The sequence below is a fragment of the Diceros bicornis genome, chromosome 26 (assembly GCF_020826845.1).
Source record: "Diceros bicornis minor isolate mBicDic1 chromosome 26, mDicBic1.mat.cur, whole genome shotgun sequence".
NCBI lineage: Eukaryota > Metazoa > Chordata > Mammalia > Perissodactyla > Rhinocerotidae > Diceros > Diceros bicornis.
This window is the reverse complement of record NC_080765.1, coordinates 29,206,098-29,224,485: the sequence shown is the minus strand read 5'-3', so window position 1 is coordinate 29,224,485 and position 18,388 is coordinate 29,206,098.

The following is an 18,388-nucleotide window of genomic DNA, read 5'->3' as shown; positions in this document are numbered from 1 at the left end:
CACCCATCTGAGGAGTTCTGTGTTTGGACAAATGTCTACACCTGCGCAGAAGCGCGACCCTGATGAAGACACTGACCATTTCCATCATCCCGGCGGGTCCCGGGTCCTCTCCCCACAGCCTCGCCTCCTCCCCGAGCAGCCCCGCAGGGAGAGGGGTCCCCTGGATGAGTTTGGGGGCTCTTGTGATACGGGGTGTCACACCGTGGACACGCCGTGTGTCTGCCTTCGTCAACACGTGTTTGAATCTAGTCAGGGAAGTGAGTTCCACGCAGCAGTCGAGCGAGCGGTGAGTAGGGGAAAGGCCAGGGGGCGGTGGAGGAGCCGCCGGGCCGTCCCGTCCGCCGCCGGGAAGCAGCGCAGCCCAGCAGACCGCGGGCAGGCGAGGGCCCGGGCCGGGCACCGCGGGCGGGGGTCGAGGGGCGGGCCGCCTCCCTCCGCATCTCCTTCGGGGTCCCCACTGCCCGTGTCCCCGCCCCGGAGAGCAGGGACCTGCCCCTTCCCCTGTCCTCCCCGAGACCTGCTGCCCGGGCTCGCTGCCTGGGGCCACCGCTCCTGTCACTGGGCGCCTGAGGCTGGGCCGGCCCGGGGTTGGGGGGCGATTCTCAGCCTCTCCAGGGCCCGCCCCCGCTTACTAAGCGCAGCTTTGATACAGGTTTCAGAAGATAAAGGAGATCATGTTGAAAGTCCCAATCTGTGATTTGTCTAAGAAACTGCTTTTGAGTGGGTAGAGCCTATTTGTAGCCGATGATATGAGGACAATATTCAGTTCATCTCAGCCCTCCGGGTTGTCAGACTTGTTTCCATGCCTTGATATTTCACGTTAATTACAGCTTATGGATTATGTGCATAGGCTGCTTCCTTTGGATTAGTCCTAAGATGTTTCTCCCTTCCTCTCCTTTCCCACGGTTCTTCTTTTTAGGCGTCTTTCTTCTCAGACAGACTTTTGGTCTGGTATTCAACTTGATCCCTCCTTTAATGTTTCATTAGCATTTCTTCTATAGTTTCTCAGCGTTCTTCCACATGGCTTACTTATGTGGATTTATGCCAATTTATGCCTCCTAAAGAGTTTAAATCATAAATCATAGACTAGTAAACAGGCGCTCAAATGAATACAAATATGTACATAAATGCTCAGAAAGGCACAGAAATTCTTCTAAGCACCTACTAGCTTCCTGTCGTCTGTCAGTGTGAACATTAATAAATCAGCCAGGTTGGATTTCACGTGGGCATTGGATACTTGCAGATGCGTGGGCTGGAGTGGCCACTTGAACCCATGCCCAGCTGTACGCGGAGGAAATTCACCAGAGTGTTCCTACTTTGCTAGATCTGGTGAGTGCTGGATAGAGGGAGCTTGGGCACAGGCACGGGGTTTCTGAGATGTGCTTGGGGTTCCGGGAAGGCTTCTCTGACATGTGACACTTGAGCAATCTTAATAACAGGCAGGTAGAGATGCCAGGTGATAGAGAATTCCAAGAAGGAAGAAAAATTCTTAGGGGAGACCTGAGAAACTGAAAATTTTACCAGTAAGCTAACATTTTTTGTCTATGAATTACAAAGAGACAATATCTGATTCTTAGCAGCAGAAAAACTCTCTCCAGCTCTTATTTTCAAATTAGGTGGTAAATGGCTGTGTGTAGATCCACATGTTCTCAAGTCCAGAGTGACTGTGGTATTTAAATTCACAAACCCTGGATGCATTTCCAGCTGATAGAAGGAGTCAGTTGGTTCTTCAGAGCTTTAAAAAGCTTTAAAAGCAGCATACTCAACTTTCTTTGCCTAGCATAAACTGATGGCCATCTTTCCTGAAAATATACAATTTTGTTGTAGTACCAAAATCTATTGAGGCATCATTTCTCGTAGTGTCTCTTTTAAATTCTTTAATTTTCATTATACTTGTTCATCTCCTTTTACAACCTTTTCAATACTCTCACTGCTTTTGCATTTCTGGACACACTAGGATTAATAATATTCCCCAAAGAACCCCAAGATAGCAGGACACACATACACGACCACCGATGACTGTGAACATCAACTGTTGGAGACCAGCTGTATTGATTGGCTTTTGTTTTCATCTGGAGAAGACCGTCATTAGAAAGCTTCTGTGCCAGTTTTGGGTGGATCATAGTTGGAGGACCACTGTGGTAGAATTTGGGGAGCCCTTACCTACAGAGGGTTGAGAAATTTAAGTTGCTGCTTTAGGAAGACAAGTCTGGCAGCAGGTGGAGTTAGGATTGTGGGGGAAGGGAAAGTGGAGAAGGTGAAAGGAGACTAGTTAGGAAGTTACTGCAACAGGCTAAGAGAGGGGATGACGGCCAGAGCCAAGACAATGGCATTGGAGACTGACTGGAAAAAATATTTAACGCCATAACGTTGGGGGCGAAGAAAAGAGAAAGGGAAGCGTTAAGAAGATTCGGGTTATGGTTGGATGTTATTTACTGAAAAGGTAACACAGTGATTCTTCATTCTTTCATTGTTTTATACTGCTTCTCTTTATTTACTTATAATTCTTTTGTTGTTGTTGTTTTTGCTGGGAATGATTCACCCTGAGCCAAAATCTGTTGCCAATCGTCCTCTTTTTTTTTCCCTCTCCAAAGCCCCAGTACCTAGTTGTATATTCTAGTTGTAAGCCCTTCTATTTCCTCTATCTGAGCCACCACCACAGCATGGCTACTGATAGACGAATGGTATGGGTCCGTGCCCAGAAACCGAACCTGGGCCACCAAATCAGCAAGTGCTGAATTTAACACTAGGCCATCAGGGCTGGCTCAACTTATAGTTCTTATATCTACTTTTTTGTTGGCTTTCTCTTCCATTGACTTATGGCTTTGTGTGTGTGTATGTGTGTGTGTGCGCACGTGTGTGTGTACGCGCATGCATGTGTGCACACCAATACCACACTGTGTGAATATCTGTGGATCTGTAACATAGTTTAAATCTGGTAGAGCTGGACTCCTTCAGGTTTTCTTTTTTCATTATTCTCTCCTATTTTTATATCAAAATATATTTTTTATATAAAATGTATTTTTTACATATAAAAATGAATTTTGGTATCGCTTCTTTTCTATTTCCTAGAAAAATTCATTTACAATTTTGGTTGGTTTGGAGCTCATTCATCCAAATAATATTTATTGGGTTCATACTATGGGCTAGGTCCTGAGGATACAAAAATAACTAAAACCCAGGCATTTATGGTCTAGTAAATCTGTGAACTAAACCTTGGGGAGAATGGATATCTTTACAACATGAGCATGGCACTTCTCTTTATAGGTACAAAGGTTTTATGGGCTTCCTAAGCTTTCTTTTCGGTGTTGTTGAGAGTAGTGCCTAATTAGTTTAGTTTAGTTGTTGAACATAGGTGGTATTAATGTTTATATATATTTATTTACTTTACAACTTAGCTAATATTGATAATTTTGTTACTTTGAATTTCTAGGTATATAATATTATCTGTTATGTTTTTATTTCTTATTTTTCTATTATTTATTTCAGTGATTTCTTTGTCATTCCTTCTTTAATTGGTTAGGCTCTCCAAAATAATGTGTAATGTATATTTGTTTATAGCAATGTTGTATAAAAGGCATGTGATTGCCCCCTTATTGGGCATTCCAGAAACATAATAAGGAGTGTTTAAAGCCCACTGAAATGCAAATATCTAATCTGAATGGTTCCCAGTGGAAATCTACAGTCATTTTCCCTCTCTTTTTTGAGCCACACACCTTTTAGTATGTCTGATATTTGAGCCTTCATTCTGTCTTAGTCATAACATTGGCAGGTGATCTTAAAAGCAGAATACTGAATTTGTAGTCATCCAACTATATGGAGAAAAGAATTGCAGTGCACTCAGACTGAGAGGAAGGAATTGGAAGAGAAAGCTGGGAAATGGTGAGAGGAGTTTAAATGGAGCATACGTGGCAATGTGTTAATATAACTTCTAAAGAAGCGCTTAGCAGGTCACAGGGCAGTGGACTTAATTGTAGTCTTTGAATCTTAGAGCAGTCTTTAGGAATAGAAACCTTGTTTCCCATATTAGATGGAGGTTCTAACAACCCTCTCCCCAGAAACGATCATCCACACACACATTGGCATATAATTTCATGGACTTCCTGGACATTCTCAAGCCCACGGCCAAGAATCCCATGATTAAAGAAAACCCATCTATGTGGTCAGCAGCTGAAGAAACCTAGTCATTATCAGAGATGCTTAGCTACAGTCCCTGTGCTGGGAACTGGTCTCTAGCAATATGCTGTTTATAGAAGTGCACCTCACGCGTCTGTGTGTGTGTATTGTTCTGCTAGTATCCAAAATACACTCTTGAGGTCTATATGAGAGCCTTCCCCAAAAAAGCAGAAAAGTGATGGACCACATATACTGTGTTGTTCCCCTAAGATTAGTACCATGTAGCCTAGGTGTGTAGTAAGCTATACCATCTAGGTTTGTGTAAGTATACTCTATGATGTTCGCATAATGACAAAATCGCCTAAAAATGCATTTTTCAGAATGAATCCCTGTCATTAAGTGACACACGACAGTATATAGAGAGATCATAGTGAGGAGATGATGGATCCAATTCAGCCATTCTAGTACACACATATATGTAAAGAGAGCACAATAAAGAGATCCTGGATCATTTCAACCATTGTAACGTACAAATACGGAGAGAGCACACCGTCGTGCATTTGCTCTAGAGCCTCCAGTGCCCTCTGCACACAGTAGCTGACTACGCCACAGTCAAACCAAGAGCTCAGGTGAACCCAGCAGTGTAGCTTGATCCTGGCTGTATCTCTTCCGTAGGAGGATCAGAAGATACATGGGTCCTACAAACATTTAGGGATCGGTTGCTAGAAATCTGAATTTAGTTGCCAGCTAGGGGCTCTGCTGGGAAATGACAGCTTCCATTACCTGGAAATCTTGAGAACTCCTGATCAGGTGAGAATTTGAGGTCAAGCAAAGCTCCTTTTATCAGAGGTGACTGGGGCATCCTCATTGTCCGACAACCTGAAGAATTTGTCCAGCCTCACTCATCAGGCGATCCTGATTGCTTAAAGCACTTAACTGGTATCTCATTCCTCTTGGATAAAACTCCAAGTCCCTTGCATTGCACACTAAGCTTGGCAAGAGCTGGTTCCTTCTTCTTGTTCACTATGTTCTAGCCATACTAGCCTCCTTTCCGTTTGTTGAAAACATCATGCTCCTTCCTGCCTCTTGGCCTTTGCACATTCTCTGCCCTTTGCCAGCGTCTCATAACAGCTTTGGCTTGATTAACTCCTATTCTCCTTTCAGATAACAACTCAAACGTCACTTCTGGGAAACTTGTCCACACTCCTGAAAGAAAATTTTTCTTTAAGAAAAGTTTTCTTGTTGGTACTCTATAGTTTTTCTTCACAGCACTGAAGTATATTTATTGGTGTTGTTCTCTTGTTTGTTTCTGATCTGCCTCCACCACTGGCATGTAATCTCCATGAGGGAGGTACGCATACAGTATGCTTTCTCTGCAATGGTACCCCTAGTGTTAAACACAGTACCTGGAATACAAAAAGTACCAACAAATGTTTGCAAAATGTATGAGTGAACCTTTAGAACATGTTTGTTCATGTTAAAACTATTCATCAAGGAAACTGGAGAACCTCAGTCCAACTTCACCCATTGCCTGGCCCATAGTCAGGGCTCAATAAATATTTGTTGACCAACTGACAAATGTGGAAGGAGGTAATGAGAGATGTTGTCCAAACAGGCTTATTGCCCTTGGTATCTCCTTTCCAGCCCACCAGCTCAGCTACAGGCATTGCATAAATGTCTGCGTCCACCTGCATCCTATGCTCTTCTGGGATGCTTTCCAAATTCTGCCTCTAGAACCCACTCGCTTTGTTTCACTTCTTCTCTATGGCTGATTATCTACTTTAGTTCCCGTTCCTTCTCTTTGTACGCTTGGTGGACCTGACGATTCTATTCCTCTGTTCGTTTGCTCCGCACTTGGCCACTGGCCAAATAAACCCACTCTCCTCTGGGAACCTGATCTCGGTTCTTTGCTCTGTGTTCTGGAGCCCTGGACTAATCCCATTTTCTTGATCGACTGGTCTTTAGAGACCACAGTCCAGGCAAGAGAGTTCAAACATCACTCAGGAGGGGAAGTGAGATGGTCATTATCTGCTGTGATTAGTATTGCTATTTTGAACATTTAACTGGTTGTGAATTAACCTATAAAACCAGAAAACAGAGTGACTTGCTTTATAAGTACACAACTAGGCAGAGCACTGAAGCCAGGCCTGACCAGATGGGCTATTTGTGGGTCAGTTACTTTGGCCATAGGCTGCTCTAGGCATTGGCTGGTTATCATCCTCCAAGTGGTCAAGAGTGGGGTTGGCTTCATTTCCCGACAGGGTCTCAGCTGTGGGAATAATTGCGAAGTGCCAAGGAAAGCAGTGGTGCTAGCTTCTTGGGACGCGAGAAAGAGTTGGGGCTCCTGCCCCAGATAGCCTCTCAGCATTTCTTCCTGGGCACACGGACTGCTGTGCAGGCACAACGGCTTCAGGTATACGCAACCCCCATGCCCAGGTGTTAGCTGGAATCATCTCTTCTTTTCAAAAAGCACATTGCTATTTCTCAAATTAAGACAAAATACACAGAAGAATCTGATATGAACTTCTAGGACAGTGGTCTTCAACCTTCACTTCATATTAGAACAAGCTGAGAAGTCTTAGAAATTCTGGAGCCCAGCTCCACTCTAGACCAATTAAAAGAGTCTCCAGGCATCAGTATTTTTAAAACTCCTCAAGTGATTTCAGCACACACCAAGGTAGAGAACCACTGATCAAGGTAGGGCTTCTCAAAGTGGAATGTGCATAAGAATCATCCCTAGGGCATATTTAAACACAGATTCCCAAGCCCCAGCCCCAGAATTTTGGATTCAGTATTTCTAGGGCTGGACCCAATAATATGCCTTTTTAACAAGCTCCCAGGTGATGCTTTTGCTGCCTGTCCACAGACCATACATTGAGTGGCTCTGTTCTAGAGCTTTGCTACTCAGTGTGTAGTCCATGGAGCAGGGGTCTAGGCATCATCCAGGAGCTCGTTAGATATTAAAAATCTCAAGCCTCTCTCAGACCTGTTATATCAGCATCCATGTTTTTAAAAGGGCTCTACGAAATTTATATGCACACCAAAGATTGAAAGGCACTAACACGTAGAGGGTACAGATGTGCAGCCTCTGAGCCAAATTTAGCTGGCAGATGTATATTACCTGGCTTGCACAGTATTTTTTAAAATTTAGAATTAATTTACACTTAAAAATTGGGATTTTTGACTTCTCTTGAAAAATTGGAGGATCTAGCAATACTGGGCCTCCATTCTCACGTGATGACACCTGGAGACAGAATAGACATGCTCCAAGCTGCTGCAGAACTACTTCGTTCACTAATGATGTCTGCATGGCCTCTGCTGGCATTGAAGTTTGCAGCTCCTAGTTCATGCCCTCACCTCTCCACTCCCTCCCCGGCTGAGATGACTGCTCCCAAGCGTTTTATCAAGAGCTGCCCATTTTATCTCTTTGTACCTCAATCTATTCATCTGTAAAATGGATTGATAGCACCTATTCAGGGTTCTGATCAAGATTAAATGGAGGGGGAGATCATGCTTTAAGCTCTAAACCTCTGTTTTACACACGAGTTGTTGCTATACCCAGAGTTTCTCCAAGTATGTCCCTGGACCAGCAGCACTAATGTCACCTGAGAACTTGGTAGAAATACAAACCTTCAGGCCCCACTCAACACCTAAATGCTTGATGAATTGCAGGTATTTCAGGGGAGAGTGGAATTTTGCCTGGATTTCACCAGGATCAAAAGCCCATCACGAGCTCCATAATTTACGTGGAGAAAGTTCCATCAAGACTCATGGGTGGGGGCTGGCCCTGTGGGGTAGCGGTTAAGTGCATGTGCTCTGCTGCTGGTGGCCTTGGTTCGGATCCCGGGCACGCACCAACTTACTGCTTGTCAGGCCATGCTGTGGCGGTGTCCCATATAAAGGAGAGGAAGATAGGCATGGGTGTTAGCCCAGGGCCAGTCTTCTTCAGCAAAAAGAGGAGGATTGGCATAGATGTTAGCTCATGGCTGATCTTCCTCACACACACAAAAAAAGACTCATGGGTGGCTGCAGTTTTGCAGGTGAGAGATACCAAGGGAAAAGGTTAATATGTGTAAGATGGAGCTTCCACAGCTTCTTTCCTCTGGAATCCCCGACACCCCCACCTGTGGGCTCACCTGTGCTCCCATCCTGAGCCAATGAGCTGGGCTGAGACTTGGTGTTGGATAACCTACCCTGAGCCTGGGCATTCACAGGCTCATAAGACAGACTGCTTCTACTTTCACCACATTGGCCCAATCCAGATAAATCATCTTCTGCCTCAGTTTCCCTAGCAGGCACTTGAGATCAGATTGGACAGATCCACAGCCAATGCCATTGCCACCTGCCTGTACTGACTTTGGGTCCTGCTTGCTGCCTGGGCTCCCCTGATTTCACCATCTCCACTGGATTGGGCTCCTCAGATCATGACATTTCCTCAACCTAGCCTGAACCTACCGCCCCATTTTAGACATTGTATATTTGGGATGGGGCCAGCCCTACAGTGAGGTCAGTTTCCTCAACCCTTGCCTCTCTCCTTGTCTACAATGGCTGAATTCCTGGAGTCCCAAGATGCCTATGACCTGAGTCTGCCTGAGTAACAGCAGAGAATTGGGGTCATATGGCCTTCAGGGGGAAAACTGTGAAGTGACCACACACTATTCTTAAGGCAAGAAAAGTGGCTGTACAGAAAGTTCACACCAAAAATGTCTTTTTCTTCGTTGGGAGTAGAACATACATAGAAACAGCGGTGAAAGGGAAGGCAGAGAAAATATTTTCCTAACGGTGATGATAGATATATATTGGGCTGAATTACAGAAGGATTCCTTAGGAACTGTTGCTCTGACACTTTTTAAAGAGTGAGTCAGCAAGAATGACTCAGCCATCTGGGATTCATTAGGTTTAATACTGACAAAAATAGGGTTGGACTACATAATCTTTCAGAATTACTTCTAAGCAGAGGAGTCAGTCAATAATGATAACAATAATATACTAATAACAGCAGTATCATCTTTTGAGTGACAGATACTCTTCTAGGTTGTTACTGTACATTGTCTCAGGAGTCGGCTAACTTCTGCTGTAAAGGGCCAGATAGTAAATGTTTTAGGTTTTGTGGGCTACATGGTCTCAGTCGCAAGAACTCAAGTCTGCCCTGGTGGCACAAAAGCAGCCATAGACAATAGGTAGACAAATATGTGTGCCTAATATGTGTTCTAATAACACTTTATTTACAAATACAGATTTGGCACACAAGCTATATTTGCTAACCCCTGCATTATCTCATTGACCCTCATGATACTGTGAAGTAGGTACTATTACTATTCCCCATTATACAGATAAAGAAACTGACTCTCAGAGAGACGAAGTAACTTGCATGAGATCTCCGAGCCGTAAGTGGCAGATTCAGGATTCCAGCTCAGGATTTCCTACACTATCGTGTCTGGGTGAATTCTTTCATTCCCAGAGTAGTTTCATTGTTCTGGCTCCTCATGTCTCAGATTCAGTTCTTCAATTATTTAACAATTATTGGGCAGCCTCAACAGACCTACCATGGTACATCATCTCATTTAACTATCAGAACAGCTGCAAGAGGTAGGTATTGTTTTCCCCATTTAGAGCCTGAAGTTCCCAGAGGATAAGGCAGGATTCTCAAGGTCCAGCCTTAGTGAGAAGCTGAGCTTGGAGTCAGACTCGGGTCTCTCTGAGTCTAAGTTCAGTGAGCTTCCCTCCAGATCGGTTGCCTCCAGATTTTAAAAATCTTTCACAATTTTTGAATTATCAAATTGTACCTGCCTATTGTACAGGAATTGGAATGATCATAAAGATAAAGATACCGACAAAGACTCACTCATGATCCACCATCCCCAAATAACCTCTGCTACTACTCTGAGGCTTTTTCCCATCTTGATCCCTGCTCATTCTCCCACACACTTACATACTAAATGAAATATTTTATATATTTGTTACTTATCACGTAAGATTGGGAGCAGTTTCTTGTGTTATAAAATTTTAATAAAATCACCATTTTAATGATTGCATATTTTTCCATCATAGGATATAACATAATTTTTAACAACTTAGATACTTTCTATTTTTTTTATCATAAATGCTTTGATTACATTGTTGTACATCAATCTTTGTCTGAATCGCCAGTTGTTTTCCCAGGGATAAATTCCTAGAAGGAGAATTATTGCTCCAAAGGGGATTATTTTAAAGTTCTTTATACATTATTTCAGATTGGATTTTTTAGAAGTTTGTGCGAATTTCCATTCTCCTCAGTAGGTCAGATATACCTTGCCCCAAATCAACAATAAATTTTTTTAATTAGATGATTTTGTGGGTTAAAATGTTACAGTTTTACTTTGATTTTTATTAAGCAGTAGGGTTTTGGGGTTTCTTATTGATTTGTCAGAGTTATTTATATATTAAGGACATTAGTAGTTCTTTTTCTGGCAAATATTACTCCCAGGTTTTTATTTGCCTTTAAAATGAAAATAAATTCATCTCTATTTACTCATCATCTTATTAACAGCAGATACTCAGATCATTAGCATTCAATACATTCAGCAGCAAGAGTAGTAGCAACAACAAATGCTTCTTCTATGAGCAGAATTTGCCAGGTGGTTGGAAATCACAAGCAGAGAGGCTTAGCTGCAACTCCCATATCTCTGGTACAGACTGCAAACTACTGGGCTGTGCTTTCACGCATGTGACTCCAGGGTAGAAGTCAGCCCAGGTAGGAGGCAGCTAGGAGATACAGAGAGGAGCTTTGAGGCTGATTATAAGCACTGAGCAAGGGGTGGCCTTTTTCTGTGAACAACCACAGGCACTGGACACCTCACCATTCTTTCAAATCAGTACAAGGAGGTGAAAAACAGTGTCATGAAAACTTTATTTAGAAGACTATGAAATTGAAGCCTGGCAAGAACTTCATTTTCAAACTTTTTGGTGAATTTAGAGGAAAGAAAAATGCTTTGAGGTGTGCCACTTTCTCACCTCAATCCTCAAGCATACTTCATTTTGAGGAAAAAAATTAATAATAATAATAATACCAATAATCCTTTGTGGGAGATCAAAATTGGCCACCCTGAAATATGTCTCTTCACCTTGATTATTTTCTCTGGCAGACATTTGACCTCCCCCAAACTGCCTAAAGAATTTAACATAGAAGACCTGTTTCAGGAAGGAGTGAATACCATATGATGGCTGTAATATAATGTAAAATAGATGCTATAATAGGAAAGGCACCAATAAGCCCATTCTTATCAAAGTTCTATTTACCAAATATTTACATTTGTAAAGGTAGCTCCCTCTGTGTACTGGGAAGAGGGGGGGATAATCTTATCTCTAGAAACTCTTATCAGGACAGAAGGAGAGGACTTAAATCTACATACTCTTGATTACTATAATTTCTGTCTCTCCGGCCACATTCTCTATAGGTGGCCCTACAAAGAATTGTCTGGCAAACATCTACATTTCCCTCTCCATGTGAATTGTCTTCTTCCCCTCTTAAATCCCAAACCAATACCCGCCCCCCAACATCCTCCTTTGTCTACGTGAATATGCTATTTAAGGTGAAAACCTTTGCCATTTGTTGAGAAACTCAGTTTCCCTGGTTTCTCCCATGTATACATGTTATTAAACTTGGTATTATTTTCTCCTGCTAACCTGTCTTTTTAATTATTTGGCCAGCCATAAGAACCTTAAGGGAAAGGGTGGAGGGGGATTCTCCCTCTTCCCCAACACCTTCATGTCAAGTAAATCCAGCTCAGCTGCACCTTGTCTGTAATGCTTTCCTGCCTCCACCACCAGTGAGTTCATCCACTTCTTTGTGCCACAACCGTACCTGGAGTGGACATCCACTACAGCACTTATGCTGCACTGTGACTCTTTGTCTAGGCTCCACCTTCCCCACTGACCTCTGAGTTCCACAAGGACAGTGTCTGACCTCTGTGTCTATCTTGGGACAGGTTTACATTCTGGAGGAAAGGGACATACATAATTAGCATGGCTCTCTCTACAGCCTCATCCCCTGGATAAATAAAGAGACCCTCTAAAACATATAAGTAGAATAAGTTAAGAGGAAAATGGGCAAGGAGATTAATAGACAGGAAAAAAATACTGGGTCATGGACCATGTACATTTTCAACTTTATTAGGTAATACCAAGTGAAATTTCTTTATTGGAGGCAAGAAGAAAAAAAAGACAGAGGCAAATACAAATATAAATTTGAGGTAGTTAGGAGAGAATTTGAGAAAATTTACACTGGAGGGACTGGTCACCACAAAATATGATTTTGCAGGGTTTGGCTGTAGGGATGGAATATGGGCCTTGATCAGAGTGGCATAGATTTGAAGTCCTTTAAGAATATGTTATGTAGCCAAGCAGTGAAGCATTGAGGATGTTAAAGCCATCAAAGGGCCAACTACATAAAGAGAAAATCACTCCTGTGATTTTATTCAGCGTTACGTGACATTCCAGATATTGAAGAGGGTAAAGAGTGGCACAGCGGAGGATGGGAAGGCAGGGGTAATGGAAGTTCATGGAGGCAAGGGCATCAGGGATGCTCATGAGAACCAGCAAAGTAGCTGATCATGGGCTGAAACAAGCAAGACCTGAGAGGTGTGAGCATGGAGCTCCTGAGCTAGCCAGACAACAGGTTCCAGGGGAGAATAGAGATGAAGAGGTGGAAGGAGAAGTCACTGTGACCAGTGGGGAGGATTTCAGAATTCACGCTAGGTTTAGGGTAGGTCAACATCAGGGTTACATCTTCTCACTGGCCAATACCATGTTTTCATTCCATCTGATGGAAATGAAAGAAAAATTATGAGATATTAAAAGAATAAAACTGGTTGAGGGGTTTATTAATCCCTTCACTGTCTATCAAATCCAATGCCAAGTACTATTTAGGTATTACAACCTCCACTATTCCTGTCTTCTGACCATAGTCAGGACAGGCCTGGGCCCTAGAGCTGCTATGGTTCACCTGGTGACACAGCAGGTTTCAGAGTGATTGTCCCAGCTGGCAGGGGAGCCTTTGTTCAGGGACAGCAGGGAGAGAGGGTCCCCTCCTCTTCTAATGGTGCTATCCAAACACAGGCTTCTTTGATCTTGTTTGGAATCCTGAGAGATAAGATTCTCTATATATTTTATTATAAAAGGGAAACAAGAATGATTTTTAAACACATGAGGCTTTAAGCTGCAGATTTGCAGACACATTTTCCCCTTCCTTGTGGCCTATCTCTATCCTTTCTGGGAGGAAACACACAGATCTTGGTGTTGCTTTCTTTAAAACAAGAGAAAAGAGTCAAAACAGTTAATCTCACATGCTTCCCGTGATAAGGAAAAATCAGCACAATCTGGTGTAGGAGGAGATCTTGGTAGCAGAGCGGAAGTAGAGGATTTTCCCAATGGGTCCCATAATGATGCTCTTGGAGGAGGAGAGACTCAGAGTAATACAAAGATACAAGGTGCAGCCAGGCCCATGAATAACTCAAGTGGTGTGGAAGTGATGGTCACATCGCATGAGGAGCTCAAGGAATCACAGCCAGAAGGTTAAGGATGGAGGTGGCCCTGAGGATAATGGCAGGAGAAGAGAGAAGAAGGAAAAAGGTACAGGGGCCAAAAGTCAAGGTTTGAAACTTCAGCAACTAGGATGATGGTGGTGCCATAAACAGAAAAGATGCAGAAAGAAAAGCAATCCTACACTGTGAATAAGGAATTGGTGGAAGTAGTCTGCCTGAGGCTACAAAGAGATGGCTTCTTGAACTGCAGGTGAGAAGTTGAGGAAATCAGAGGTGACATGGCCATTTTAACCACTTTCAGATTTCAATTTAATGGACATCTCAGCTCCATCTTCTTCCTAAGACAGCACGCTAGCGCCTCTGTTTCCTTAATTGTGCATTTGGAAAATCAGATTCTAAGGCAGCCGTCATGGAGGCTGAGATGGATGGACTATATTAATCATTCAACAGCTGTGAGAGCTTTGGTCTTGGGTACCCTCAAAGCCATTACTTGCCATTTCTTTCCTCCACCTCTGCACTTCCATTAGCACAGTTAACAGTTGGAAAGATAGTAAATACCTTCATGTGAGTTACTGCACACCAGCCAAGTAGTTGCTGAGAGGTCACCTCATTCACTCACCATCTACCAACTTTGGCTTCCAACTTTGTAGTACGTGTGAATTGAGTTCATGCCTCAACAAAATTGCACAATTGTTACATCTCAGAGTCACTATCAACTAATCTAAATTTTAAGTATTGAATGTGTAAGTGACAAGGGACTGGTGTTTAAAAATATTTGCATATGACTAATTTCTAAACCATCCTGTGGGTCTCGTGCCATTAGTCAATGTCTCTATAGGCTCTTCAAAAGAGGAATTCATGACCATTAAAGTCAAGATGGCGGCGTAGGCAGACTCTGAACTCACCTCCTCCTGCGGACACAGCCAATTTACAACTACTCGTGGAAAAATTAACCCTGAGACAGAACTGAAAACTGGATAAGAGGAGCTCCAGCAACAACGGACAACCCTAACTGAGGTAGAAGAGGCAGAAACTCCCTTCTGGAGAGGAAAAACACCGCCTTCACAAGCCGCCAGCGTCATGGCTGCCCGGGAGCAGCGCACAGGTAGGCAGCCTCCATGGAGGAGCTGAGCTCTGAGCCGGGGAGCACCCCCGCTGTGAGCTTTTTGTGGACCCAGCACAATCGAGACGAGTGGCATAATATCTGACTTTTCTGCTACTAAAACATTGGGGAGTACCCCCAGAAAAGCTGGTTCACAAAGAAATTAAAACTGGCTCTTAAAGGGCCCACACGCAAACTCACCCATTCAGAAAGCATCCTAAAATCACCAGAAAGAAAGGTGCACAGTGCTGTGGTGAAAAGAGACTCACCTAATAGGCCGTGAGTGCATCTCGGTGAGGGGTGAGACCTCTCCAGGGACTGGGACATTGGCGGCGGCCATTGTTGTGGCCCGGTTTGGCCGTGCTGACACAGACGCCATTGGAGTTCTCCCTGAGGCCTGCTAGCCCAGGTCTGCCCCACTGGCTAGAGCACCGATTTAATCCAGCTCAGCCAGGGCAGGCAGCCCACCCAACAACAAGCCCTAGGGCAACTTGTGGGCCTGCATAGATTGGTGACCGGATTCTCTGCGCCCCGCAACGGAGCCAACTTAAGCAGGGCAGGACGTGCACAAGGAGTGGGTGGAGAGTGTGGGGCGGTGGTGGAGTGTGTGGAGCTCCCCCCATGGAGAGACTGGGTCCGCTTCAGGAGATTGGGGCGCGCACACGGGGCAGGACTGTGTTGACTGTGTGTGTGGACCTGTGGGCGGCAGGGCTTGTCAGCTGCAGAAGACTTGTGCTTCTCAAAGACCCACATAGGGGGTTTGCCCCACCTTCCAAAGCCTGAAAAAATTGGGTGCTCCTGTGCCTGAGGCCAGTCTCACCCAGCTGCAATCCTCAGAGAGCTGACAAGAGACCTAAGGGCTGGAGGCTTATAGCAATTGTAAGGCCCTGAGTCTAACAACCTGCCACGCTGGGGGCTTACTCACTTAAAAGAAATACTGCAACACAAATGTGGTATTAGAACTTGCAACCAACTGTGCTGGGGCACACCCAATAAAGAGACTGAAGGGCCCACAACAACTACAAGCAGCTGAGCATTACAACAGCTGGCCAGGAGCATAACTCGGCCTCCCTGGGCGCCTACAGGGAGAGCAAACAGGCCACAACAGAAGGACACACGTAGCCCACATAGGGGTCACCCCTGGAACATTGAGAACTGAGGGAAGCACACTGCAGGCCTCCTAAGCCATCAGGTACATAAGGTCACCTATCCAAGAGCAGGAGACGTAGCTGACCTACCTAATACGTAGACACAAGCACAGGGAAAGAGGCAAAATGAGGAGGCAAAGGAATACATTCCAAGTAAGGGAACAGGACAAAATCCCAGAAAAGGAACTAAGTGAAACAGAAATGAGCAACCTACCTGACAGTGAGTTCAAAGAGTGTTAAGGATGCTCACTGATCTGGGGAGAAGAATAGATGAACTCAATGAGAATGTCAACAAAGAAATGGAAGATATAAAAAAGAACCAATCAGAAATGAAGAATACAATACTGGAAATGAAAAATTCACTAGAAGGACTCAAAAGCAGAGTAGAGGATACAGAAGAACGGATATGCGAGCTGGACAAAAGCTAGAAGAAATTACCCAAGCTGAACAGGTAAAAGAGAAAAGAATTAAAAAGAGTGAGGACAGTCTAAGGGACCTCTGGGACAACATCAAGCACACTAACATCCGTTTTATAGGTGTCCCGGAAGGAGAAGAGAGAGACAAAGGGGCAGAGAATCTATTTCAAGAAATAATAGATGAAAACTTCCCTAACCTAAGGAAGGAGACAGACATCCAGGTACAGGAAGCACAGAGAGCCCCAAACAAGATAAACCCAAAAAGGCCCACACCAAGACACATCATAATCAAAATGTCCAGAATTAAAGATAAAGAGAGAATCCTAAAAGTCGCAAGAGAAAGTCAAGTTACATACAAAGGAAACCCCATAAGGTTATCAGCTGACTTCTCAGCAGAAACCTTACAGGCTAGAAGAGAGTGGCACGATATATTTAAAGTGCTAAAAGGAAAAAACTTACAGCCAAGAATACTCTACCCAGCAAGGTTATCATTCAAAATGGAAGGAGAGATCAAAAATTTCCCAGACAAGCAAAAATTAAAGGAGTTCATCAACAAGAAACCAGTGCTACAAGAAATGTTAAAGGGACTGATTTAAGGGAAAAAGAGAAGACCACAAATAGGAAAAATTATCTATTTCCATGATAAGAACGTAATGGATACAAATGCACAAAAATGAGGTTAGATATGATATCAAAAACATAAAAGGAGGGAGGAGGGGAGTTAAAGAGTAGAGCTTTCAGACAGAGGTCAAACTAAAGAGACCATCAATTCTGTATAGAAGAAGAAAGGAACAGAGAAGGACTACTAAAACACTGAGAAAAAAAACAAAAGTTAAAAAATGGCAGTGAGTACATACTTATCAATAGCTACTTTAAACGTCAATGGACTTAATGCTCCAATTAAAAGGGATAGGGTGGCTGACTGGATAAAAAAACAAGACCCATATATATGCTGCATACAAGAGACACACTTTAGACGTAAAAACACTCACAAACTGAAAGTGAAGGGATGGAAAAAGATACTCCACGCAAATGGCAATGAAAAGAAAGCTGGGGTAGCAGTACTCATATCAGACAAAATAGACTTTAAAACAAAAACTGTAAAAAGAGACAAAGAAGGGCATTACATAATGATCAAGGGAACAATCCAACAAGAGGATATAACACTTGTAAATATCTATGCACCCAATGTAGGTGCACCTAAATATATAAAGCAATTATTAACAGACATAAAAACAAAAATAGACAGTAACACAATAATAGTAGAGGACTTTAACACTCCACTTACACCAACGGATAGATCATCCAAACAGAAGATTAATAAGGAAACATTGGCCTTAAATGACACACTAGAACAGATGGACTTAGTAGATATATACAGAGCATTCCATCCAAAAACCAAAGAATACACGTTCTTTTCAAATGCTCATGGAACATTCTCCAGGATTGATCACGTATTAGGTCACAAAACAAGTTTCCATAAATTTAAGAAGATTGAAATAATACCAAGCATCTTTTCGGACCACAACAGTATGAAACTGGAAATCAACTATAGGAAGAAAATCAGAAAAGCCACAAATACGTGCAGATTAAACAAAATGCTACTGAACAATGACTGGGTCAATGAAGAAATCAAAGAAGAAATCAAAAAATACCTGGAGACAAATGAAAATGAAAATACGACATGCTAGAATTTATGGGATACAGCAAAAGCAGTTCTAAGAGGGAAGTTTATAGCGATACAGGCCTATCTCAACAAACAAGAAAAATCTCAAGTAAACAATCTAACAATGCACCTAAAGGAACTGGAAAAAGGAGAACAAACAAAGCCCAAAATCAGTAGAAGAAGGGAAATCATAAAAATTAGAGCAGAAATAAATGAAATAGAGACCAAGAAAACAATAGAAAAAATTAATAAAACCAAGAGCTAGTTCTTTGAAAAGATCAACAAAATTGACAAACCTTTAGCTAGACTCACAAAGAAAAAAAGAGAGAAGGCACAAATAAGTAAAATCATAAATTAAAGAGGAGAAATTACAACAGACACCTCAGAAATACAAAAGATTATAAGAGAATACTATGAAA